Here is a 27600-nt window from a genome sequence, read left to right on the forward strand (position 1 = left end):
CAGAATTGTGTGCTACAGAGAAATCATTCGTGAAAGAGTCAATTGATGGGGCAAACTTTATCGTTGTCTTATTTCAAGAAAGTGCCACTGCCACCCAACCTTCAGCAACCACCACCCTGACCAGTCAGCAGCCATCAACACTGAGGCAAGACCCTCCACCAGCAAAAAGACTATGACTCACGGAAGGCTCAGATGACGGTTAGCGTTTTTAGCCATGAAGTATTTGTTAATGAAGATACGTCCACTTTTTAGACATAATGCTGTTACACACTTAACAGACTACAGGATGGTGTAAACATAATTTCTATATGCACTGGGAAATGAAAATATTCATATGACTCCCTTTTCTTCCATATTCGCTTTACTGTGGTGGTCTGGATCTGAACCTGTGATATCTCTGAGGTATGTACGCCTGTAGGTTGTGACAGTTCTGTTTAAATTAGTGAAGGTGATGTAAAACTGAATGCAAACTGAACAACAGAAGTCCCCTCAAAGTCTCAAAAACACAGTTGGCAAAGCACTTACTAGGTTTTCCAGCCCTGCATAGAAGGGTGTTGTGAATGAAGGTTTTAAAAGAAAGAATCATCTCTAGAGAGGAGAATAGAATTAGACATTTTTGCTTTAATTTCACCAAACAATCTTCTCACCTAGACCTGGATCTCCTGAGCAGGATTATCCACTTGCACATTTACTCCATCTTGGCTTTGTCTACGTATATGACCAATTTTAAATGAATGATTTGGGATTCTAGTTTATGAGCCAGTTTCTTGGGTGTGACTGGCCGTGTATTAGCTCACTAGACCCTAAGAATATACTCCTCCCCACCAAACACATGAAATGATTTATGTATCTAGATATCCAAATTGGCCAGTGTGAGGACTGTCCATAGCAACCACACACAGACACGGCTTCCAAGAGAAGTGGGCAAAATCATCTGGAAGACCTTACTTTACTACAATGATCATTCTTAACATTAAGTGGAAAATTCAGCGCTGGAGACTCACCTGCTTTACTTGTCCTAAAATCCCTATCCCATGAAAAGCATCACATGGACTACACTGCAGGTAACAGAAATTGTAAGTGGACCGTACAGGGTGTGTGAATTGATAACCTTAAACTCAAAGCACATAGACAGTTTTAAAGGGTGGCCTTTAAATATATGCTAGCAAGCTAATGTAATGAACTGAAATCAAGACTCCTATTATATTATACAATAACCAGCCTACAGGACTTCCCCTAACAGATGTGATTTTAATTGGATTAAAGAATTTCTAGCATGTTTTCCCGCTAAATAACCCACATGAAAATACTTGTCATTCTTTAAATGCTTTTGTTCACTCCCTCCTATATAGGCACATAAAACTATGGAAAATACTAGCCAGATAAAAAACATATATCTAGAATCACAGAGCTGAGAAAGAATTTAAGAATTATCTAAATCTACTCCTTAAATTCAGATAACTAAATAAGCAGATGAGTATTTTATTTTTCCTTTAGCATCACTCAGAGTGAAATCAGAAAAACCTTGGAAAAGTTATCTGTCTTCGCTTAGTCTTTTCATTGGAAAGCAAGAACTAAAAATGGTGATTTAGGTTTGCTAAGGCAGCGATGGAAAAATGGAGTTATGTTGCAGCCTAGAAGTTATGTCGGTTTTTATCTCAGATCCATGGAGTAAAGAGACACCTCGGGCAGGTCTGAGGCATGTCCTGGAACAGTGTGGGATAATACTAATCATAAGGCCAGAAGCTGTCTGAGCTCTGACAACTTGCTCTAGACCTGAGGTCTGGGCAATTTTAATCTGAGTCGCTATTTCCTATCTACAAAATGGAGGTAATATACATCCCTCAGAAGGTTTTTGTGAAGTTAATTGCATGATTTAACCTTAAGCACTACACAGTCTAAAGGCCTTTCTTCAACAGATTGGGATCAATAAGATAAGATGAACTCTTGGAGGCCAAGGAGTGAATGTTATTCACCTGAATCCCAGCACAACCCACAGCACTACAAAGTTAATTCTAGACAAACAGGCCAAATTATACCATAACAGGATTCTGAAACAAGGCCAGCTCTGGTCATCTCAACATGTAGCTTTTGGAAAAATATACAGTGACAGTTCAGTTTCTCTTCAAGTTGTGATACTTTAAAAATTTGAAAGATTAATCAGTATATGCAGGAACTTAGCACATGATTGATATGTATGCATTTTCAATTACTGGGGAAAATATAGATGATTCAGTAAATAAAGTTAGACAAATGGGTAACCAATTGGAAAGAAATAAATTGGAATCCACAGCTCATACCAAAATAAATTTCAGATGCATCAAAAATTGAAACATAAAAAAATGAAACTATAAAAATACCTGGTGATTGAGGGAAACTCAGTAAAGGGTACACAAGATCTCTCTGCACTAATTTTGCAACTTCCTATGAATCTACAGTTATTTCAAAATAAAAAGTTAAAAAAACACTTGGTGAACCTGAGATAATTATTTTATAATACTGAAATGAGGCCTTTCCAACCGTGACAGTTGGAAGTTTGTAAAGATGTAAAACCCACCTAAAATTAAATATTTGTGCATGTCAAAAGCCTAATTATATACAAAATCAAAAGACAAGTCAAAACAGAAAGAAAAATAGATGCATCTCATCTCCTAAAGGGCTAATTTCCTCAATATATGAAGACTGCCAGCAAATTTTTTTTTAACATCTTTATTGGAGTATAATTGCTTTACAATGGTGTGTTAGTTTCTGCTTTATAACAAAGTGAATCAGCTATACATATACATATATCCCCATATCTCTTCCCTCTTGTGTCTCTCTCCCTCCCACCCTCCCTATCCCACCCCTCTAGGTGGTCACAAAGCACCGAGCTGATCTCCCTGTGCTATGTGGCTGCTTCCCACTAGCTATCAATTTTACATTTGGTAGTGTATATATGTCCATGCCAGTCTCTCACTTTGTCCCAGCTTATGCCAGCAAATTAATAAGAAAAAAGCCAACAACCTGACAGAGAAATGGATAAAAGATATGAATAGTTTATAGAAAAGGAAATAGAAATAACTCTAAAATATAAGCAAAAAAGACATCCAACCTCACTCAGCAATGTAACAAGTTCAAAGTTAAATTAGAGTGAAATACCATTTTTACTTTATTAAATAAAGTCTGATAACATACTTTGCTGGCCAAGGTATAGCAAAACAGTCACCCTTGTACATTGCCAGTGGGAATTTAGACTGGTACAACCTCTGTCGGAGTGATTTGGCAATATCTGTTGCAATGCAAATATTCTAGGTATATACTGAACACTTGCATGAAAGGTACACATAGAAGATTTTTTACAATTTTTAATAGCAAAAGAAGTGGAAACTAACCAAATGCCCACCAATGTGAGACTTGTTAAAAAAGTGGCATATTCATACCAGGAAACACTATGTAGATATAAAAAGGAATGAAGTAGCTTTATCAAAGCTGCTATGGAATAATCACTAAAAAACATAATTAATGCCAGGTACAAGATAAATACTTCCTCATCTCTGGAAAGGTTGGTAAGATATTGGTAACAATGGTTACTTATCTTAATAAAGTTAAAAATTAACACAACAATCATCTATATTTATTAATGTTTCCTAAACTTTATGGCCACACATAGAAGGGAGTGAGCCAAGCAGTAATGATCATAATCACGCACATTTACTGAGTCCTTGGTATAGGGCTTGAAGCTAAAGCATGCTAAAAAAAGATTCACTAAGCAGGGAAGAAAACACTATCAAAACAAGTCAAACTCATCAGTAGATGGTATGGATTTATAAAAACTTGATGTAGACATCAATATACTGAAAACCAGCTGACAGAAATCAGGTGTCATTTATCTTTGTAGCTCACTCACTTCCTCATTTCCCAACCTAGCATACACTCTTAAAGCAAAGCAGGTACTCAAATGTTCATTAATAAATAACAGATTGAAAGGATGACTGGATGGGATGGATGGGAGAGATGGATAGATGGATAGATGGATGGATGGGATAGATAAAAAGATGGATGATTGGAAGAATGAGTAGACATTGAAGGACTAGTGATCTCTCTCTGCTCCCGTCTCCTTCTGACCCTGGGCCAGCCTTAGTCTCCTTGTGCTCCCCTGTACAAATGGGAGGTGCTGGAATTTACAAATAATTAAGAAACATGATCATAACCTCCACAGACTTGGTGGATAATTACTAATAGGGTTGGCAAAACAATGCTCCCACCTCCCCCTCCCACCGCCCCGCCCCTCCCCTCCCCTCCCCTCCGAAATGTCCATGCCTTAATCCTTGGAATCTCTAAGGGACTCTACAGATCTAATTAAGGTTACAGACCTTAAAGTAGGGAGATTATCGTGGATTATCCAGGTGGGCCCAATGTAATCACATTGCCGTTTCAAGCAGAGAACTGTCTCTGGTTGGAAGAAGAGAGGAAGACAGAGAGATTGGACGCAGGAGGATTCAGTGCACTGTCGGTGGCTCTCAGATGTAGCAGCCCACATTCAAGGACTGGAAAGAGCTCCCCTAGGAGCTTAGGCAGCTCTTGCCGACAGCCAACGAGGACACACGGACCTCAGTCCTGAAACCACAAGGAACTGAATTCTGCCAGTGACCTGAATGATCTTGGAAATGGATTCTTTCTAGAGGCCTCTGATAAGAGCCAAGACGGCCAGCACCTTTGAAACACAGAGCAGAGTGATCACCCTTGCCAACCTGGACTTCTGACCTACAGAACTATGAGATACTAAATTGGTGTTGTTTTAATCCACTAAGGGTGTGATAATTTGTTATGGCAGTCATAAAAAATGAAGACTCTTCCTGTTCAGCTTAAGAACCATTTGTGGAGCCTGTTCCATGTGAGGCCCTGAGCCAAGTGTTTAGGGTAGAAAAGTGGGCACACGTTCTCAAAGAGCTCGCAAGCTCAGAAACCATTAAACAATGCTATGATACAGTTTAGCACAGCACACTGCAGGAGTACAGAGAGGGGTGCCTAACTGTGTGACGTCCTCAGATGCTTTACTTACTACTCCTCCAATCCCTCCCTCTTCCAATGAATTGGACCACCAACCTTCTTACAAGTCAGAAACGGAAAGCCATCCTAAACTCCACTGACCCCTCCAGACCTGTGATTTATATCACCCTAATAATACTTCTCCTAAAAGTCCCTTCTCTTTCCCATTTCTTCCCCATTTCTTCCCCCAACCTCTGACTGCTACTTTCTGACCTTTATCATCTCTTACCTAGATTACTGTAATGACCTCTCGATTAACTTTCCTGACTCAATAGCCATCCATTTCCCCAAATCCATTTCCCCCAATCCACCAGGGTCATTTTTCCAAGGATTAAATTGAGCATGCCATGTTCCAGCTCAAAATCCTTCAAAGACTGCCTGCAGTTAAAGTCTAACTCTTGGCTACTCTTAGCAACCCCTCTAAGCTCTACTAGAGCAAAAACTGTCTCTGCTTGGCTTCTAATTCCAGTGCCTAGGAAGGGTCTGGCACGTAGGTGTTTCTTGGAAAGTATTTGCTGAGTAAATAAAATCAACCCCTGCTGACGCTGCAGCCTCACTGCTTCCCTTTCAGCAGCCCCTGTTCACTATGCTCCTACCGCCCTAGTCTTCGTAGTGCCAGCCTACTCCACCTTCCCTCTCTCTTTATGCTCCACTTTCCCCTCATGGCTAAAAAGCCTCGTTCACCTGGCTGGTAAGCAGATCTCATTTTTGTTAAATTTTGCCCTCCTCTAACAGGGTTATGCTCGTCTTACAGCTCTGTCTAGTCTCTTCTGAGCCCCTGATATAACTGTCTCCTCTTCTACCACAGCATCTGCGGCAAACCCTCTAGTACAACGCTACTCAAAGCTGGCCTGTGGACTGGTGCTGGTGTCCAAATGGTTTATTACCATTCTGGTCCAAGGTAAGTCCAGAAATCAGGTGTAAGTACTTAGAAATGTTTATGGCAATTTGACATTGCAGGGACATCCAAGTATGTGATACTTGTTGAACAAGGTATACACCAGTTTGGATGTTGTTGAATTAGTGTGGTGAGTCACACGTGGTGCAAACTGTATTTTAATCATGTGCAACAGGACCACTTATTGGTCCGTGATAGAGCAAAAACAAAGAACAACTCAATTGGTCCACCATCACAGAAAGTCTAAGGAACACTGCTCTAACTCACTCAGGTACGTTCCCATCTTCCACCTTTTGGGATGTTGTTGGCTGCCTGAGATAATGCAGATGTTCCATAAATCTCAGTGAATAAATTAATAAAGATGTGACTGATAAGAAGACTTCCTAAAAGACATGAGATCTGAGCTACTTCTCAGTGATTGGCAGGAATTGAGCACTTTGGGGTAACAGCATGGGCAAATACACTGAGGAAGAAGTGCAAATGAGGAATAGCAAGAAAAGATGGTAGGACTTCCCTGGTGGCACAGTGATTAAGAATCCGCCTGGGGACACGGGTTTGACCCCTGGTCCGGGAAGATCCCACATGCCATGGAGCAACTAAGCCCATGCACCACAACTACTCAGCCTGTGCTCTAGAGCCTGCAAGCCACAACTACTGAGACTACGTGCCACAACTATGGAAGCCCACGTGCCTAGAGCCCATGCTCCACAACAAGAGAAGCCACGCATTGAGAAGCCCACACACCGCAACGAAGAGTAGCCCCCGCTCGCCACAACTAGAGAAAGCCCACACGCAGCAGTGAAGACCCAATGCAGCCAAAGATAAATAAATAAATTAATTAATTTTTTAAAAAAAGAAAAGATGGTGCACAGGAAATGGAAAGCTTTCAAAAGGTGAAATATTATGCTGAAGCATAATGATGTCGAAGAGCTCGACCAGACGGTTCTGCCAGAGTCCAACCACCCTGACCCCCTCCCTCAAGCTTACCCCAGCAGCACCCTCTCAGTAGAGTGTGCAAGCCTTAGCAAAGGCAGAGGGAGTCCCTGAAGGGTTTTAAACCAGTGTTGTGACCTAGCTCATGAAGGATGAATGTCAGGGGGTGAGAAAGGCAGGGAGACCAACTAGGATTTAACTGCAATCATCCCAATGAGAAATGCTGAAAGCCCTCAACAAGGGCAGAGATAATTTAGTGACGTGCAGTGGTGGTAGACACAAAGTCAAGAAATATTTGTGAGGCAATACAGGAGGGGCTTGGTGATTCGCTAGACAGGATAAAGACACAGGGTAGCGTGACTAAAGTTTCTGGTTTGGTGGAGTGACTATGTGCATGGTGGTGTCACCAGAGGAGATAAGGATCACAGAAAGAGGAACAGGTTTAAGAGGCAGGGAATTCATAAATTCCAGTGTTACAAGCCTGTGGGACATTCAGGTGGAGATGGCCAGCAGGCACTTGGGAGAAAGGTCAAGGCTGAAGATACAGATTTGGGAAGCTTTCACATCTAGATGGTGATTAAAACCAGTTATGGATGAATGAGAATAGTGGTCTAAGCATTTCTCCAAAGAAGATATACAGATTGCCAACAAACACATGAAAGGATGCTCAACATCACTAATCATTAGAGAAATACAAATCAAAACTACAATGAGGTATCACCTCACACCAGTCAGAATGGCCATCATCAAAAAATCTACAAACAGTAAATGCTGGAGAGGATGTGGAGAAAAGGGAACCCTCTTGCACTGTTGGTGGGAATGTAAATTGATATAGCCACTATGGAGAACAGTATGGAGGTGCCTTAAAAAACTAAAAATAGAACTACCATATGACCCAGCAATCCCACTACTGGGCATATACCCAGAGAAAGCCATAATTCAAAAAGAGTCATGTACCACAATGTTCACTGCAGCTCTATTTACAGTAGCCAGGACATGGAAGCAACCTAAGTGTCCACTGACAGATGAATGGCTAAAGAAGACGTGGCACATATACACAATGGAATATTACTCAGCCATAAAAAGAAATGAAATTGAGTTATTTGTAGTGAGGTGGATGGACCTAGAGTCTGTCACAGAGTGAGGTAAGTCAGAAAGAGAAAAACAAATACCATATGCTAACACATATATATGGAATCTAAAAAAAAAAAAAAAAAAATGGTTCTGAAGAACCTAGGGGCAGGATAGGAATAAAGACGCAGATGTAGAGAATGGACTTGAGGACACAGGGAGGGGGAAGGGTAAGCTGGGACGAAGTTAGAGAGTGGCATGGACATATATACATTACCAAATGTAAAACAGATAGCTATAATAGCTATAATATAATAGATAATAGCCGCATAGCACAGGGAGATCAGCTCGGTGCTTTGTGTCCACCTAGAGGGGTGGGATAAGGAGGGTGGGAGGGACACGCAAGAGGGAGGGTATATAGGGATATATGTATATGTATAGCTGATTCACTTTGTTATACAGCAGAAACTAACACAGCATTGTAAAGCAATTATACTCCAATAAAGATGTAAAAAAAAGAAAACAAACCTGACAGAAACATCACCCTGAATTCTTAGCATCGCACCATCTGTGTTTCATCCTTTTTTTTCCCTCACGTGTATTCCTTCATTTGTTGAGCGTCTCCCCCGTGCTTGCATATAAACTTTGTGAGAGTAAAGAAAATAAATAAATAAGTACCAGGGATGTAATATACAACGTGATAAATATAATTAACACTGCTCTATGTTCCATATGAAAGTTGTCACGAGAGTAAACCCTAAGAGTTCTCAACACAAGGTAGAATAATTTTTTTATTTCTTTAATTCTGTATCTATATGAGATGATGGATCTCATCTAAACTTATTGTGGTCATCATTTCAGGATGTATATAAGTCAAATAATTATACTGTAAACTTAGAGCTTATGTATGTCAATTATATCTCAATAAAACTGGAAGGGGGAAAAAAAAAGAAAGGGAGGTGTAAGAGAGCTGATAAACCAGAGGCTGTGGTTCGAAGAAGGGATATTAGAATTGATGATTTTTTTCTTGGCACATTTCCAGGTGAAGAGGCCCAGAGATGTGCTATGAAAGCAGGCAATTACAGTCTAGTAGGGCTTATCACAGTTGGGTCAGACAACAAACTTTGTCTGATGAGGCTACTCGTAGTTGGCCTCTGAAAGGGTTTTGAAGTCTCCCAGAGAGATAGAGGATGGGGAGATGCCAAATCAAGTCAGGTGCCAAAGTCCACAATGTGTGTGGGACTGAAGAGGGAAATGATGGACAAAGAGGTTTAAGAAAAGCAGAGAGCAAAGCTGGAGAGGGAGGCATCCAAAAAAGGAAAAGTTTTGTTTCACTTGCCCATGGAAGTGAAAAAGTAACAGTTTGATTCAGATGTGGCAATGGGAAGATAGGGGAATTCTGGCCAGTCCATCCAAATGTGTAGTACCTTTGAATACGAGAAAAATCCTCCATTTCTCTCACCCCCTACATCAAACCCATCAGCAAATCCTGACAACGCTGTCTCCTAAATATATTTTTAGAATCCAAGCACTCTTCACTCTACTGGTGGTCCAAGTCACTTTTCATCCTACCGGTGGTCCTCCCTTATCTGAATTACTGCAATAGCCTCTCAACTGGTCTCCCCAATTTCACCTTTGTCCATCTCCAATGTATTCATCACGCTGAAGAAAAAACAAAACAAAATAAAAACACCCAACTCATGTCACTTTTCTGCTTAAAATGTGCCAGTGTCTTCCCACCTCACTCACACTAAAAGTCAAAGTTCCTATAAGTGGCCCTGACTACCTCTCTGAGCTTTCCTCCTCTCACCTCTTCTCTTACTTAGCTAGTGTCAGCCACACTGGGCTCCTTGTCCTTTCTTGAACACGCCAAGAACACCCCTGCCTCAAAGCATCTGAAACCACTGCCCCGACAATGTGGAATTCTCTTCTTGCAGATACCTGCATGCGCCTTCACTTTTTTCGGATCTCTGCTAAAATGTCACCTTCATCACCCCATCAACATGCACTTCCCTGTCTTTATTGCTTTATTTTTCCCCATAGCACTTTTCATCATTATTTTTATATATTTCACCAACATTCTATATTTATTTGTTTATTGTCTGATTCCCTCCACTCCCCAATAACACTCTGGAATATGAGCTCCTCGGGGGCAGGGATCTTTTTCTGTTCTGTGCATTGCTGCCTCTCTAGCACCTGAGATGGTGCCTGGGATGTGTCAGACATGCAAATATTTGTTGAGTGGATGGATGGATGAACCTTTTCATAAGGAGTGTGTGGGCATGGGGTAAGGAGAAGAGCCATGATTCAGTTATTTTTGGCAGGTGATAGCACTGAAGATATGATAGAGTTTGAACACAGTGGAACAGGGTTTCAAAGGATAAAAGACAGAGCTGAAGGTGTGGTTAACAGTAGGAGGAGACAACGGAAAGGCTGTAATACCTAGTAAGGCGTATCTCTTATAGGCAGTAACCAAGAATCATGAGAGGAAGGGTGGAAATCAACTGACCTCAAATACTTCGCCTGTGAGACAAGCCAGAATTGGCAGTAACAGGTTCATTCTGGGTGGGGATGGGAATAGGGAATGGAGCCTCATCAGGGGATGGAGATGGTACCCAGAGTAGATGGGTAGGTCATGTGGATTGATGACTCCTAGAGAGAACAAAAAATCTGAACATAGGGAAAGTATTATAACACACATGTGCATAATAGCACACATCCCTAAAATATACAGATAAGCCCATAAAAGGAAGAAAAACAAATGGTCCTCAAAAAGCAGTGTGGATAAGAAAAGTAACCAACAGTAAAGACTAAATTAATTCATCCTGCTTTCTATTTCTGGATACAATTCATTTATCCAGCCTCATCCAGGATTGCAACGTTCCATAGAAGTGAATGTTTTAGATACTGAAATGCTTATCTGTAGGTGTAATCACTTCAAAAAGTGCTTCTGATAGAAAAATGTAAAACATTTTTTAAAAGATTTCAACCATCTTATACACTGAAACTTTCTGGATGATTCAGGGATATTAGTAAGAGCAGCAGTATCACAGCACTGCTCTCTGGGCCTATCCGTGTCTACAGCTATGGACCTTTGCCCTACACTAAAAAGTTCCAAAACCCGCGTCTGCTTCTGATGTATTTCCTGTCTCCTCCCTATCAGCTTGTTAGCCACTACATTGTCTGTTAACAGCATTCCTGGTTCTATAAGACCCTATTCATTCTAACTTGCTGTCCTTAATCTGCTATGGGATGAGAAACTAGATAACCAATGATGTTGGAATGTTTAAAATAATGTTATATGGGCTGTGATTAAAAACCAGAGGATCTTTGTATGGAAATATGTTAATATAAATGTTTCAGACATTACATGAAATTTCTAAAAATCTTATATGTTCTGGTATAATGTTATAAGTCATAATCCTAGTTATTACTTTAAAATGTATATCTCAGAAATAACTAATTTTCTTGTCAACTGCAAAAAAAAAAAAAAAAAAACCAGAGGATCTCCCTATGGGTCAAGTACAGATTTACTCAATCGACTTCAGGACACTGTCTTCTCTGCTCAGGGATGATCTCCCTGCTTTCTTACTGATTTTCAATAGCATTTTGCAAATGAAACTTCATAATAAATGGCCTTGGGTTAGCAGACTTGTTCCTGTATCTACACCATATTCTTTATTCAGTTCTAATAAAATGTTATTAAGGTGTCTCAGTGCTGTTTCACAAATTAAAAAGTAACAGATTTAGGACAACAGAGGATCTGCATTTATTCCATGTCTGCAAAAGACATCTCCAATTGAGAACAAAATTTATAATTTGATTATTTTAGCTGAAGAAAAGGTTTTCCTAGGGAAAAATACAGTTACATTCCTAAGCTAGGAGACAAATAGATTTAATGCATAATGTATGTAAAATACAGTACATTTATAATAAAGTATAGTATTGCTAAATAGCATTACTTAATTTTTAAGTTAAATAATTTTGATATGAATGATTCTAGAATTAACAACTTAAAAAGACAAACATATCCCCCCACTATTTATCTGGATAGAAAAATAGAGTTTAGTTCAATATTATCTCAGTGTGGGCGCCTCCAGCTATGGCCCTTTCAAACAATAGCTCAACATCAAAGAGAAATTGCAGACCAATGCAAGATTAAAACAATGACTGCCCTATAAAAGTGGTCACAGCAAATATTTACAAATGTCTTTCTAAATAAATGAAGAAAGGCTTTTCCTTTCCAGTTAGTTTTACCGGAAATACTTAAATGATTTCCAAGGATTTTTCCCTTGGTGGGGGAGGAGAGGCGAGGGAGAAATTCTAATGATTCTGGCTTTATCTACCATTATGAGTTTCAACCATCTGATCTTTGAAACATATCAACAATTGCTAAATCTCTAAATGCCCCATCATGAAGGAATTGCCCAGAAAAAGCCACTGATTAAAAGTCTCAAATTCTACAAATGAGCATGTAATTTGTTCACTTAACCTGCAATGATTACCAAGGAATAAAAACAAAGGAATTACCAGAATCTCAACCAAAACATTCCCCGATCCAGTTTCTCTAATACCAATTTTCACACCACAATCTACCCATGTTTCCAGGCTCCAAACCTTGGCCTCCTACCCTTCCTTCTTCTAGATCTTCCTTTTCTTCACTTTTCCTTCACTTTCTCTGCCTTTCTCATTCCTTTCCATCCATACAGCAAACACCTGTCCAGGCTCTGTGCTGGACCAAGGGATCAACCTTCCCTGATTCACACCCTAGCTTCCTCTCCACTGACAGTGACAAGCCAGCAACCTGAATCGTCCAGCAATTCTCTTGGCCAAGTAAATTTTCTTGCTATTCTCTAAATTCTCTCTATTACACCCTCACAATAACTGAAATAGGAATACATTCATCAGAGACTTTTAGGATTTTGCTTTTTTTTCTTTAAAAGTTATCATGTACTCTTAAGAGCATAAAGATTATTTCTACTACTCATAAAAACCCAGATAAATAAACGGTTTTACTCTGCTTTATTAATGTAACAGAGTTTATGCCTAAAATTGTCTTGTTTTTATTCTACTTCGGATGAAGTATTTATAGCTTTAGGAAGATATATTAAATGTACATAGTATGGGACCTTATGAGAACATTTTAAACTGCTGACTTGGAACTTCCCTGGTGGTGCAGTGGTTAAGACTCCACCTGCCAATGCCAGGGGACACGGGTTCAATCCCTGGTCTGGGAAGATCCCACATGCTGTGGAGCAACTGAACCCATGTGCACAACTACTGAGCCTGCGCTCTAGAGCCCGTGAGCCACAACTACTGAGCCCTCGTGCCACAACTACTGAAGCCCACGCACTCTAAAGCTGTGCTCCACAACAAGAGAAGCCACCGCAATGAGAAGCCGGTGCGCCACAACTAAGAGTAGCCCCTGCTCGCCGCAACTAGAGAAATCCCGCACGCAGCAATGAACACCCAACGCAGCAAAAAATTTTTAAAAATAAATAAATGAAATAAACTGCTGACTTTTATGTACCCAGTTCACACTTTTGCCCTGTACTAGCCCCCAAAATAGATGAGTTTAAAAAATTCATTTGGTATAGGTGGACAATGCATTTTAAATTGAACACTGAGAGTGCAGAAATAGCAAAGTTATGGAAATATATTGTCAGATTATTTAATAACATATTAATACTTACCTACATGAAATAAACACTGCTAAGTAAGTTTCTGTTGTTTGTAATCTTTTCTTATAACTGTTTGTATAGTTTGTTAAGTGGACTGTATATCATCCTATTAGCCAAGAATTTCTACACTATTGCCCTTTTAGTCATAACCTGATTTATACGTATTTTTTAAACTTCCTGCTGATTGGATATTTGATGGCATTAATGGATTATTTTTAACTTTTTAGGTGTGATAGTGGTACTGTGGTAATTTTTTTAAAGTCCTTATCCTTTGGAGATACACTGAAATATTTACAGATGAAATAAGATTAGCCATGATCCTGGGTTATGTGTACATCTAGTTCATTATAGTATTCTCTCTGCTTTTACAAATGTTTGGAAATTTCCATAATATGAGTTTTTAAAACAAGAAAGAAAGAAAATTTCCATGTTAAAAATGCTTATAAGGTGGTGGTGGTGGTTGTTTTTTAAGTATACTAGGAAATGTTTTGTTCTTCAACTAAGTAGTTCCCAATTTTTTTCCCCAAGAAAAACTTTGACAACCTTTGAAAAAATGCCTACAAGAGGCTGCAAAGTAATTTACCAAAATGTTAGCAATGGTAATTTCTGGTTGGTGGGATTATGGGTGATGTCTGTTTTCTTTTTGTTACAAGTTTGTTTTGTTTTGTTATTTTTTGTTACAAGTCTTCTATATTTCTGAAATCAGCACACAATCTATTATCGTAGTCAGAAAGTAGTCTAATTTTTCTGATTATGTGAAAGTATGATTTTCCATGTCAAGCATAGAGAATCTATCTATATCATAAGCCTTTTTCCTATATTTACCATGAAAAATATTAATGAAAAACATGAACACAAAAGTCCAGTTATCCATGCACAAAACTACCTTGGTATGACAGCAGGATGGAAAGGGTGAGTTTTGACTGTCACCAGGGAAACGCGTGCTAAAGAAGGTAATATTGGAGTGATAGAAAGTTTGGGAAGGTTTTTGTCTCATTTTCGCAAGACAATCTGATTGACTAATACAACTGAGTGCTCATAATGGATCCTCTAAGAGCAAATGGTCCAGGGGAGTCAGGTGTTTCTGGGAATGTGATAAAAGATATCTTACATGATTTTCATTTAAAGCTTGGCTTGGGCAGGGTTCATGCCTGAATACTGATACGTAGTTACAGTGTTGTTTTCTCATATTTTTCTTTTAGATGGGGAGGGAGATAGAAGAGAGGAAAAGTTTCTCTCCATCCTTGAATGAGAGGAAACAGTTGATGTGTTTTTGACCCTTTTGGCCCCCAACATCATTCTCTCCTTCTCCTTCCCCACATCACTTTATCTGGGGCAGAACAAGTTGCCTATTCGCCATGTGAGACCTCGCTCACACGCACAATTCAGGGCTCCTGAGACTCAGTATCAGAAACTGCAAGGTCCTTGGGGGAAGGGACCACATCTCCATTCACTTATTCAATAAATATCTGGGTACCCACTATGTGCCAAGCACCCTTCTTGACACGAGGGATACAGCAAGATCCCTAGTCTCATACAGTTTACTTTCTTGTGGGAAGACACATAAGTAAACAAAGATAAACACAAACATCAGACAAATGTGGCAAAAGTTATGAAAAAAGGAAACATGACAGACTGATGTGATAGGGTCACCAGGGGCAGAGGGCAGCAACACTAGAAGGGTAGCCAGAAAGCTCTAGAACATTTGGGAAGATCTAAGGGCGAATAGTCCTGCAGGAGACAACAGCAAGGGCAAAGGCCCAGAGGCAGGGACAAACAGTATGTCAGAGGAACGGCAAGCAGAGCACAAGGAGGAGGTGGACGCTGGCTGACTCGGAGAAGTGGCCATGCAGGGTCTTGAGGCCTCAGTGAAAGAGCCAGGGTTTTATTCTACGTACAAGGGGAAACCATCAAGACTTTTTGTTGTTGTTGTTGTATAACTATTTTTTTTCAAGATTAAATGTGTTTATTTCGAGTTAGTGGAAACAATGGTATATTAGATATCAGCACTCCAAGCTACACGTATGTATTTGCCTCTAAACCTTCACACATTGTCAGTTGCCATTCCTCTAACATTCCATCACTGGGCCTCCTATTTCTAGCAAAATCATAGTTCAAATGTTTTTAAAAAGTAAAAGCAAGATGATCACCACGTTGTGCTTCCAGTGCCCCCAGAAGGATTATAATTGTTTTAAATAAATGTTTATTGTTTTCAGTAAAGGGGGAAATTGATAACATGAGCACTATTAATGGCACGACTAGAAGGTAAAGAACAGAATACAGATTCAAAGAAACATTTTAGGCTGGACAAGTTAGTTTCCCCTTAGCAAAAACTCCACATAATATCATGGATATGATGTCAACATTAAATTGTTCAATTTGTGAGCCATACACTTAAGCGTATGGGCTCGTACATTTTTGCACCAAAACAGAAGCAGTACAAGCTTTATGTTCTACCATTACACTTCCAGATTTTTCACTTATTAATATACCTGCCAACCTAATGATCCTTGCATGCATTAGAGTTTGCTTTTGTAGAGTTAAGTTTATTCTCCCCATCCCTCCTGCTCCCGGAAACATTGCGGTGCGAACTCTTTGCCCCATTTTATGAGAATGTTGCAAAGGACAGCTCTGTGCCACCTTGGGACAGGAATTCCCCGTCCCCTCCCCAGGCTACACATGAATCAGTAATATTGATCACATCTCATCTTACATGCAGACACTGCTCCCTTAATTTCCCCATGCCAGAGGCATACGAGTCAGCAGGTATGCATACAAAAATGGAATTAAAAGGAAAAAAAAGAAAGAAAAAGCTTTCTTGTTAAAGCCTATTGTCCTAGAAGGAATCCATTGCTTTGAATTCACTTAAAGCCTATACACACGAAATGTGTTTCTTCTGAGAACCTCGTCTAACTTGTGTATATGACTATTTTTTTAATTATGGTAAAATACACATAAAATTTACCAACTTAACCATTTTCAAGTGCCCTGTTCAGTGGTATTAAGTACATTCATATTGTTGTGCAACCATCACCTCCATCCATCTCTAGAACTCTTTACATCTTATAAAACTGAAACTCTCATCAGAGGCTTTTAAGCAAAGCAGTGACATGATCTGACTTATGATTTAAAAATTAAGTTGCTTGCTTGGTAGAGAATTGATGGTAGGGAGGCAGCAGGATTAGGAGTTTACTGAATAGACGGATTCAGGATACACTTTGGGGACAGAGCTGACATGACCACTGCTAATTTGGATGTGGGCATGAGATAAAGAAAGAAATGAGAAGAGGAGTTGACTTCTAGATTTCTATATCTCCAGGGTCTAGCACACAGAAAATAGCCAATGTTTATTTCATAAATGAGTGAATATTGATTTAACACTTAATAAGTAGAAACCTTTCTTCCCAGAGAACCAGGAAAACAGAAATGAAAACTACCATGGATGAAGGAGATATCTCTTTTCTAGGGCCTCACTATCGGTACTGTGTCCTTGTAACATGGATAAAGTCTACACAGTTGGTTCATGTCAACATTATATGTCTAATTCCAACATTAACATTAAAAGCTAATCCTTGTACATGTATACAATAAGTTAAACTTTATTAAGCATTTTATATATTTTATTTCATGTCTTTCCTAAATCAATAGCTTTTAACCTTTGAGACTATGGTGCTATGTGCTACCTCCCTAGAGACGATGTGTATACATAAATCTGATGTTTTGGAGAGTTTATGGACCCTCTAATGCCCATCCATAGACCAATCTCAGGTCTAAAAATACCCTGATCTACCTAATACGAGTTGTTATTGTATATCGTTATAAAAACCTAAACTGTATTAGCCTAGCCCTGGCACCTTTGGAGAAATGCTTTCAAAGGGTTTACCTTCATTCATGTCCATAATAAATGAGTTACCAAGAACCAACATTAATTTACAGGACTTCCCTGGCAGTCCAGTGGTTAAGATTCCATGCTTCCCCTGGAGGGGGCACGGGTTTGATCCCTGGTCAGGGAACTGAGATCCCACATGCTGTGTGGTGCAGCCAAATAAAAATTTAATTTAATTAAAAAAAATTTTTTTAAAAAGAACCAATGTTAATTTAAAGAATATCTTTCCATCTTTACCAAAACTGTTATTGAAAGTATTATACATGAAGTGATTCAAGATCCTCTTTATAAGAACCTACCTCATAAATAAATCCCTTTTACAATTCATTTCTAGGGGAAAAAATACTACCTTAAAAATTGATGTTTTGGGCTTCCCTGGTGGCACAGTGGTTAAGAATCCGCCTGCCAATGCAGGGGACACGGGTTCGAGCCCTGGTCCAGGAAGATCCCACATGCCGCGGAGCAACTAAGCCCGTGTGCCACAACTACTGAGCCTGTGCTCTACAGCCCGTGAGCCACAACTGCTGAGCCTGTGTGCCTAGAGCCCGTGCTCCGCAACAAGAGAAGCCACTTCAGTGAGAAGCCCGTGCACCGCAACAGAGTGGCCCCCACTCGCCGCAACTAGAGAAAGCCCGCGCACAGCAACGAAGACCCAATGCAGCCAAAAATATAAATAAAATAAATATTTTAAAAAAAATTATGTACACCCCATAAACACGTACTTTACCTTGAGACATATAAGTATGCATTAACTGCCAACTTTCCAAAGTAGTTCCAAGATTTTCTTTGAGGAAGAATTCCTCCCCAATATTTTTCTCATGTAAACCATACTCAGAATTTATTTTCTACAATCTCCACTTTTAATGTTCTAAGTGGATTGAAAACTAAAAAACAAAAACAAAACTTGTAAAGCAAGCTCAGGATATGATCTTTCAAGTTTCCACAATTTTCTCTCCAATTCTTTACAGTTAGTTCTCCTGCCCACTTTTTAAGTCACTCACTTTTATGGAATCTTTTCAAAGAATTCAACATTCCTTTCACAGAAGCAATAATACTCTTTCCCTTTTGCACTTTATAGATTTACACACATTTAAATTATCTAATCACAATAACAAGCATAACTGGCACCAACAAGTTTGCAATAAATACAGCCACTGAGCCAGCCATCAGAGCAGGGAACAGGCTGCTAGGAACTGGTGTTCATCATGCCTGGGCAGCATTTGGTCTGCTTTTTGGGGAAATGAGAAGCATGGGCTCGTAGGGTCGACTGGTTAGATGTCAAGAGGATTGTCTTTATATTAGGATGAACCATATGTAATTGCCAATATACAAATATTTCTCCTAGAGAAACGGCAGTTGCATGTGTTCAACCTAATATTTCTATTTTTTAATTTTAAAAATATTAACTATATTTAATGTTTAATATCACATCTATTATCCTTTTTTTCCCCTCCCTTTAAACAATGAAGAGTGGTTCTCACAACTTCATTTTTTAAATTCCATGTTGGCTCAGGAATAAGCTATTAAATAATCAGTCATTAAACTCTGGTTTCCTAAGAATGTGATTTCTACCATCTTTCTTTCTTCAGGTTAAAGTCACACCTGTTAGAATTTCAAAGAAATTCTTCAAAGACTGAAGGTATAAGCGTGCGCCTTCTACTGAACTGAAGGATAAAGAGCAGGGGGATTAAAATGCGAGGTCAGCATTCATTAGTTTGTTTGTTTGCTTCTCAGACATAAAACTTTTTGGCTCACGGGATCCAACACAGCACTCTCTGCCTAGAGAAGGCAGGAAAAAGGAAAGAAGAGGAGAGGGCAGAGAAGCCCCAGACAGACTTAGGATAAGTCCCCCTTAAATCCAAGCAGCCTTTCCTTTTGTTCTGTCCATGTTATGCCACTGAATGATAATAAGCAAACAAATACATCACAAATGTGCTATTAAGACAAAATCCCACAACTGGGGATGGAAAGGAAGGAGCAGAAGAACGGAGGGGCTGTATTTAGTTGAGGGACAATAGCCAAACCCTCTTTTTCTAGTTCTCACATTTCTACCACTGACCCTAAAAAGTCTAAATCAGGTTTACGTTTATGGTTGTCCTTATGCCCTCACAAAACTATCGTTGGATATCAAAGCCCTAGTGTCTCTCATACCCTCTAAATCATCAACCCACAGAGTTAGTACGCAGAGGGGGAAGAGCCTGAACGTTGTAACCATACCTGGGTTTAAATCCTGGCTTCGCACTTGTAACCATGTACCCTAGCTGAGCACCCTTTCTGCTTCTTCACCTGAGCACCTTTCTTCACTTTTCTGCACCCATGTGTGCTGTGAGGATTCTGGTGCAGACCTTGCTGGCTTTAGACAATTCTTGAGAAAATGCACAGAAAGTGCCTGATTGCAACTATGACTGATGTCTAAAAGATGCCCAAACGTTTCACCTCATGATTTTCAGCAAGCAGGTAAAAACTTAAATGCAGGCTTGAGCTTTCTATAAACATGTGGCACAAGCTCGTTTTCTATTCCCAAATTGTTATGTACACTGAGCATAATCAAGGTATCTCATGTAAATAGTGAAGGTAGCTGTCCTTTCCAGGTCAGATAGAGAAAGGAGATAAAGCCTCCAAGGGAGAAGGGGAGGTTCCAGAAAGGTTAAGTTGCACATGCAGACAGGTGCTTTCAAAATACAAATCTTGGGCTTCCCTGGTGGCGCAGTGGTTAAGAAATCGCCGGCCAGTGCAGGGGACATGGGTTTGGGTCCTGGTCCGGGAAGATCCCACATGCCGCAGAGCAACTAAGTCCGTGCACCACAACTACTGAACCTGCGCTCTAGAGCCCGCGAGCCACAACTACTGAGCCCGTGTGCCACAACTACTGAAGCCCATGCGCCTAGAGCCCGAGCTCTGCAACGAGAGAAGCCACCGCAATGAGAAGCCCGTGCACCGCAACGAAGAGTAGCCCCTGCTCGCCGCAACTAGAGAAAGCCCACACGCTGCAATGAAGACCCAACGCAGCAACAAAGATCCAATGCAGCCAAAAAAACAACAACAAAAAATACAAATCTTAACAGGTCCCTTCCCTTCTTAAAGGGCTCCACTGGCTCCCCATTGTCTGTAGGATAAAATCCAAAATCTTTACTAGGTGAATCAAGGCTCTCAGTAAGCCAGCTGTGCATACCTAGGCGACCTCTTCTCACACCCTCCTCTGCAGTGATTTTACAGTGTTTCCAATTCTCTGAATGCACCTGCATTCTCTCAGCCTGAATTTGATTTCCCACCCTCATCCCATTTCTCTGCTGCCCCAACTCCCAGTCTTCCTTCTTTCGGCTCAGGAGGACAACTTTGTCTGCCTTTCTCTGCTCGGCTTCCTCAACACTCTGTGTTAATCACAGTTTTTCACACTGTACTCTAAGTGTTTACCTCCCTTGAACCCACATAGATCTGGACGGGCTTCAGCACCCTGCCGACTACTTTGCCTGCTGCAAAGCTGACACTCAAATGTTTGTTGAGTATGCAACTTCTGAAACTCCCTAATTTTGGCTAGGTTTTGCTCTATACCTTATATAAGAGGGGACAAAGGAGCTGGGCTGCTGGTGTTCAAGGCCTGTGCTGCTTCTCCAAGTGGATGAAGATTTGTCTTTAACATGGCACATTTATGAGTTATATGTTATATGGTAACTTAGTTCCTCTGAATCATGGTCTGTTTAGAAATATTTATCACTAACAAAAAGGATAATTTTACTTGTCAAGGCAATAACATGTGCTTTTAATATATCTAAATCAATTAGGAATAATTAAAAATCTCAATTTTTTAAAAAAAGACCAATCTTATAAAGTGCTAAATTTCCATTAGTGTTCAGCTATTTCATAACATGTGAATGGTCCAAACTGGATGAGTCACAGAAATACATCTAAGATATATTCCTCTCTAAAAATGTGTTTATGGCATGCTTCTTTCCAAGCTATATGGTGTGTTTTATTGAAACCCAAGATTAGTTCTCAATTTAACATGCTACTGTATATACAAAGGCTCCAAAATTATTTGTTTGGTAAATAGCATTCTTCTATATTCTAAATATTCTAAATATTCTAAAGCTGATGTTTGCACATGTAGCACACCAAGGAGAATAAGCAATTAAACAAATTAGAAAAAGTCTTATTTCTTCAACTTGACCAGTAAGTACCTGAGGTCAGAGGCTTTAAGTATATTCCACTGTCTAGCATAGAGAAACAAATCCCAATTTGTAAAATGACATAACTGCAAAGGTAAGCATTACTGTAACTTAAGTTGTTTATAACTGTTACTAATATACCTATCCAACAACAGAGGATTAGTTAAGGAAATTACATTATAATTTTTAGAATATAAGGCAGACAATAGGAGTTTTGGAAAATATACAAGGTGAAAAATGCTTACTATGTATTATAAGGAAAACACAATATACTAAAATTCTATATGTAGTAGGATGTAGGAAAACACGCATTTAAAAAATGAGAGAGGGGACTTTCCTGGTGGCACAGTGGTTAAGAATCTGCCTGCCAATGCAGGGGACATGGGTTCTATCCCTGGTCCGGGAAGATTCCACATGCCACGGAGCAACTAAGCCCGTGCGCCACAACTACTGAGCTTGCATGCCACAGCTACTGAAGCCCGTGAGCCACAACTACTGAAACCCGCACACTCTAGGGCCCATGCACCACAACTGCTGAGCCCGCGTGCTACAACTACTGAAGCCGCGCACCTAGAGCCCGTGCTCCGCAACAAGCAAGCCACCACAGTAAGAAGCCCGCGTTCCGCCACAAAGAGTAGCCCCCGCTCGCCGCAACTAGAGAAAGCCCGCGCGCAGCAATGAAGACCCAACGCAGCCAATAAATAAATAAATAGAGACAAAGGTAAAATGGCAAAATATTTATTGTGGTCGACTCACGCACAGGGGGTCAAAACTGTCTTCTTGGCTCCCCAATCTCACCGTTTTGGTACCTCCTTCCAGTTTTCTTTTCTCCTCGCCTCAAACCTCCCCAAACACAGCCAATTCTTCCTTGACAATGCCTCTCAGGATTAGTCCAGGCCCACATTACCTTATACAGAGGTTTTGAGAAAAGATTCCCATTTGGCTTTTCTGCAGTCTCATTCAACTATCATATCTACTGCCAGAATAAGACAGTCATTCTACTGCTAAATATATCTACTGTGGTAATCTCTTCATTTATGTTTTATGCATTTTTGTGTATGTGTTATATTTTTCAATGAAATTGGGTGTTTCTTGTAACTCTGTGTGGCTTCATATTTTGTTTTGCTAGGATGAGGTTAGGATTCATGGCACTCTGCTGATATGGCCCTACTTCCTTACCCTTCTAAATGGAATGTTTAGCCAGGGTAGCTGGGTTCCTATCTGCAGCAATGGAGTTGGCAGAGGCTTCCCTGCCCGTCCTCTACAAAGCCTGCCAGGTCCCCCACATCTACCAACGCATCCTTAACACCCTGTAAAACCCGGCTTAAAAATTTCAAAAAGTTTTCCACCATTATTCAACCCACCCAATATATGCTACATTAATTCATCTTGCATCATATTCCGCAAACATTTATCAAGCAACTACTAGTTGTAAGGCTTGAAGAGTTAAAGTCTTAAGTTGTTAACAATCTTTCTGTGGACCGTGAACATTTATGAAAGATGCTTACCAACAGTAAAAAGAAAAATGACATAAGTGATAAATGAATGTTCAGGAGTGGGGAAGAGGGAGACTGGTGAAGAGGAGAAGGGAACGGGGGTGAGAATGAGGAAGGCTAGAAGGAAGAGACAAGGTAAAAGCCAACAGAAGAGGTTTCATGATTGGGAGAAGTGTGATGTGAGACATGACTGCTGTTTTGCACCTGGGTGACTACAATAAAGGGGAGGGAGGCTGACATAAATGACGCTAACTAGAAATGCTTTGGGGCAAAGCAGGGCAAGTCCAAATGGAATATTACAGTATGCACTGACATATGCTACACTAAAACTGAATAAGATACATGGAAAGCACAGAATCTTTAAGTGGGTAAGTAGCAGTGATAACCTAAGTAACGAAATTCTATGAAAAGAAAACCTAAATGAGTACAAAGTCACACAAGAAGGAAAAGAGGGACCTGAGACAGAGAGCCTAGTCAGTGAACATGAAAAAGCACAGGACTTCAAGAAAGTAAGGATGAAGAAAGGAACTCTAGGTGAGGCAGTATGCACAGTGGTTAATAGCCTCAACACTGGACCAGGGCCCCTGAGTTGGAATCTCCTCCTGCTACTTTTGCGTCCTGGGCAAGTTCCCCTGTCTCAGTTTCCTTATCCGTAAAAGGATAATGTTATCATTTATTTACCCCCATAGGATTGTTGCCAGGATTAAAAGAGTTGATACAAGTTCTTACAACAGTGCCGGGCACAGAAGCATTCGATAAATGTCTGCCATTGGGGGAAAAATATTTTTTTTAATCCTCGGTGACCTTGAGGAGAACAATTCCTGGCCAGTAGTAGAAGCAGAAACTACAAAATAAGGGAATTAACAAACAAGTGATGGCTAAGAAGGCGGAGGCAACCCCAAAGTATCGAAGACTCTTTCACAGCAGTTAAGCAATACAAGCGAGAAGTGAAATAAAGAGTAACCTGCGAGTACAGGGTTAAATGAAAATGCTTGTCGAGGGAACAGATCAGCAAGAGGAAAAAGGCTTGGCTCGCCAAAACTATTTTTCAGTCTTTGTGCGACTTGTTTTCCCAACCACACCACGAGAGGACAGGGGTAGAGACCATATCCTTCCTGACGCAGCTTTCCCAAGGGAGCTCGAAAGAGCGTTCTCCCGGCATCCGGTAAGTTTGAATCAGCGCTGGCTGATTAGGGGAGAAGGCCCATTTCCTAACCAACGATACCCTGTAAGATGAAACAACAGGCTTTCCGATTTCCATCTCCGGCACGACCTGTTCCTCTGCTGTGTACTCATCACTCTCCTCAGCCAGGAGCTGCCGCCGGGACAGGATGCAGCTCGGGGAGCCAAAGAGGCAGCGCCCGCTGCAAGAGCAGCGCCCCAAGTTCATTCCGGCCTCGAGGACACAAAAGCGCCCCAGAGGGGAAAAAGCAGAAAGAAAGGGGCTCGGGGATTCTGGGGGGGTCGGGGGGGTGGGCGAGCGAACCCAAATCCAGGAGCTGGGAAAGTGACCTCGGAGGTCAAGGTCGAGCAGGTCCCTCTCCCTCCCAGTCCCACCCGCAAGCATCTTTGTCCTCCCGCCCGGAACAGCTGGGCCCTGTCCCGCGGGAGCGCTCGGGAGAGGCTCAAAGCCCAGGGGCGGCGGGGACCACCGTCCCTTTGGGATGCTGGGGGCGGCGGTGGGCTCCCAGGGAGGGCGCAGGTGAGCGTGGCGGCCCCTCCCTCCGGCGGGAAGGGCTTCTACCCTGGGCACCCGCAGACGGCGCGGCGACAACTTCCGAAGCGCCCGCCAGAGTCCAGGCAGGGCCTGGCCGGGCTCCCGAGTCTCCGGGACCCGTATCCCACTCCCCACGCGCCGCGCCCAAGTTCTTTCCACCGGGCTGCTCCCGACCCCTGGCCCCCGGCGTCTCTCTCCCTCCCCCCATCTCTTCTCCGCGCCTCGGAAAAGTTTGGCCCCGGCCCACCGGCTGGGAGCCCCGCACTCACCCCGCGACGAGCGGAGCCCAAGTACCCGGGCGCGGGAGCAGAGGGCGGCGGCGGGCGGCGGGCGGCGGCGCGAGCGCGGAGCTCCTCACAGCGGGCCCTGCTGCCCCGGCCGCCGACCGAGCTGGAAAAGGGGTGGAGGCCGCCGGGTGTCACCTGCCCGCTCTCCCACCCCACCGCGTGACGCCGCAGAGCGCCGCCCCCTGACCGCCCGCCGCCGCCGCCGCCAGGTACTCGCGGGGGACCGCGGGGAGGAGCCTCCCTCCCGGGTGGGATCAACCAGGAAGGGCGCGCGGCCTCGGTCGCCCCACCTCCGCCTGGCTCGGCGCCCCGCAGCTCGGAGCGCGGCCGGGACGGGGGACCGAGGACCGCTCGGGGAGATCCGGACTAATTACATTTCTTTCTGAGCACAAATGTCATCACCTGAGGTCATCTCGAGGCTTAACATAAATAGTGTGAAAACTGTCGTCATGCATGACTCAGGATTGAGTTGCAGAAAAATCTGAAATGAGGAAAACCTGGCCCAGGGTGAGGCTGGCGGCGGAGAGGGAGAAAAAAGGGTAGTTCTTGCTCCTGAAAAGGCTATTCCGGAGGGTTAATTCATTATCTGAAATGGAGGCCAGACCCAACGGCGGCGAGAGGCCCAATTTGGGTCAGCTCCATCCCCTGCTTATTAAAAACTGGAGAATTGCCGCAAATATTGGGGAGTGAAGGGGGCTTTTAGAGCAATGAAGAGGAAATTGTATATAATCTAAGTTAACTTTTTTGCCCTGGTTAGTAACAGCTGCTGCTGCAGCCAACACACTCTGGCACACTGACTTTTCCTCATCCACGGCTGGCTTGAGTGTGGGGTGAGGATGAATGTCAGGCGTGTGTATGCGCGCTCCATTATTTTTTACCTTACCTGGCTTTGTGTTTGATCATGAGCCTCCTAACTAACCGCTCTCGTGTTTTGGAATCCTGGCATCAATAGCTGGAGGGCAAAATAAGAGTCGAAAGAAGTTACTTGTTCAGGAGGCAAAAACCAAGAACTAGAGTTGAGTTGTCTTCTAGAAACTGGAAAAATAACCTCAGGGGTTGCAGTCCTGGCCCATGCACCTCACAAACATGGCCTGTGAGTTTGTGCTGTGAGTTTTAAGCATGAAATCACAACAAAAGTGTCCAGACTACCGGGGAGGGAGGGTAGGAAGAAGAACACTCAGTGGGCCACAAGCATGTTTTCCTCACATACAGGTAGTTGCCTACCATCACCTAATCCTACTGCATCAACAAGAGATTTTAAATGTTTTATACAAAATGTTGAGAGCCCCCATAGTAGCCATTCAGGAAAAAAAAAGAAAAAGCAAAAATCATGAAAGCTCAAATTTAAGAGAATCCCAGCTTCAGTGAAACTAAAGATTTCTCCTTCCTTTTAGATAAACTTTGCTTTCATAATAAAACCATGTCATTTAGTAGTCTTGGCTACTGGGAACTAGAGACAATTGCTTAACAATATTTGCCTTTGCATTTGTCACTATCTGCCCATCTATATACAATTATGAAATTTCAAGTGTGCAAAAGATCAAATGGATTCATTCATTTAACAAATATATATTCAGTGCTTTTATGTTCCAGGCTCTGAAGATTCAACAGCTAACAAAACAGACCAAAAAAAAAAAAACCTCTGTTCTTGCGGAACGTACTTTCATTTACCTTCGTTCTAGTTGGAGATGACAGACCACAGATGAATAAGCAACTAAAATATGAGTGTTCATGTAGTGACAAGTGCTGTGAAGAAAAATAAAGAAGGGATGGGGATAGGGACTTCTGGAGGTGGGGAGGTGAGGAGTTGCACTGTTAAAGCAGCTAGGGAAGTCCTCAGTTGAAGGAGGCATTTGAGCCAAAATTGTAAAGAGATGAGGTGGCAAGCCTGTGTGTCTATCTGGGTGACAGCATTCCAGTCATCGGGAACTGTAAGGCCAACGGCCCAGGGCATGAGCATGCCCCAGATGATCACGTTCACAGAAGGGCAAGGAGGCCAGAGCTGTTGGAGTGGAGTGGAAGGTAATATCAACAAGATTTTGCAAGGATCTGATGTGGGGTGTGAAAGGGGGGGAAAAAAGGTCAAGGATGACTCCAGGGTGTTTTCCTCTATCAGCTGGAAGGAGAGAGCTGCCATTTACTAAGAAAAGGAAGACTGAGAGAAGACAGTTGGGTGGTGTGTCATCAGGAGTTGTTTGTGGGACTGATTTAATTTAAGATGCCTATTAGATATCCAAGTGGGAATGTCAAGTAGGAAGTTGTTTATACCAGTCTGGAGTTCAAGAGAGAGGTCTGGCCTGGTGATATAAATTTGGGAGCTTCCACATGATATTTATTTATTCTCTGGTCTGAGAATGGCTAAGAGCACCGTGAGTGAGACTAGATAAGAGGTTTCAGAACTTCGTCCTGGGGCACCCCACTATTAAGCCATCAGGCA

At 41.8% G+C, this 27600-nt stretch overlaps 1 protein-coding gene across 1 annotated transcript in view; it reads right to left on the bottom strand.

Moving 5' to 3' along the window:
- The window catches only part of ELOVL7 (ELOVL fatty acid elongase 7), a 69330-nt gene extending 44029 nt beyond the window's left edge, over window positions 1-25301 (bottom strand). Inside the window, exon 1 of the mRNA XM_061189285.1 lies at window positions 25146-25301. The gene's annotated coding sequence lies outside the window, so the exon portion shown is untranslated. The remainder of the gene's footprint in view (window positions 1-25145) is intronic.
- Window positions 25302-27600: the final 2299 nt, after the last annotated feature.

This window comes from Eubalaena glacialis, chromosome 4 (genome assembly GCF_028564815.1).
Source record: "Eubalaena glacialis isolate mEubGla1 chromosome 4, mEubGla1.1.hap2.+ XY, whole genome shotgun sequence".
Classification (NCBI taxonomy): Eukaryota; Metazoa; Chordata; class Mammalia; order Artiodactyla; family Balaenidae; genus Eubalaena; species Eubalaena glacialis.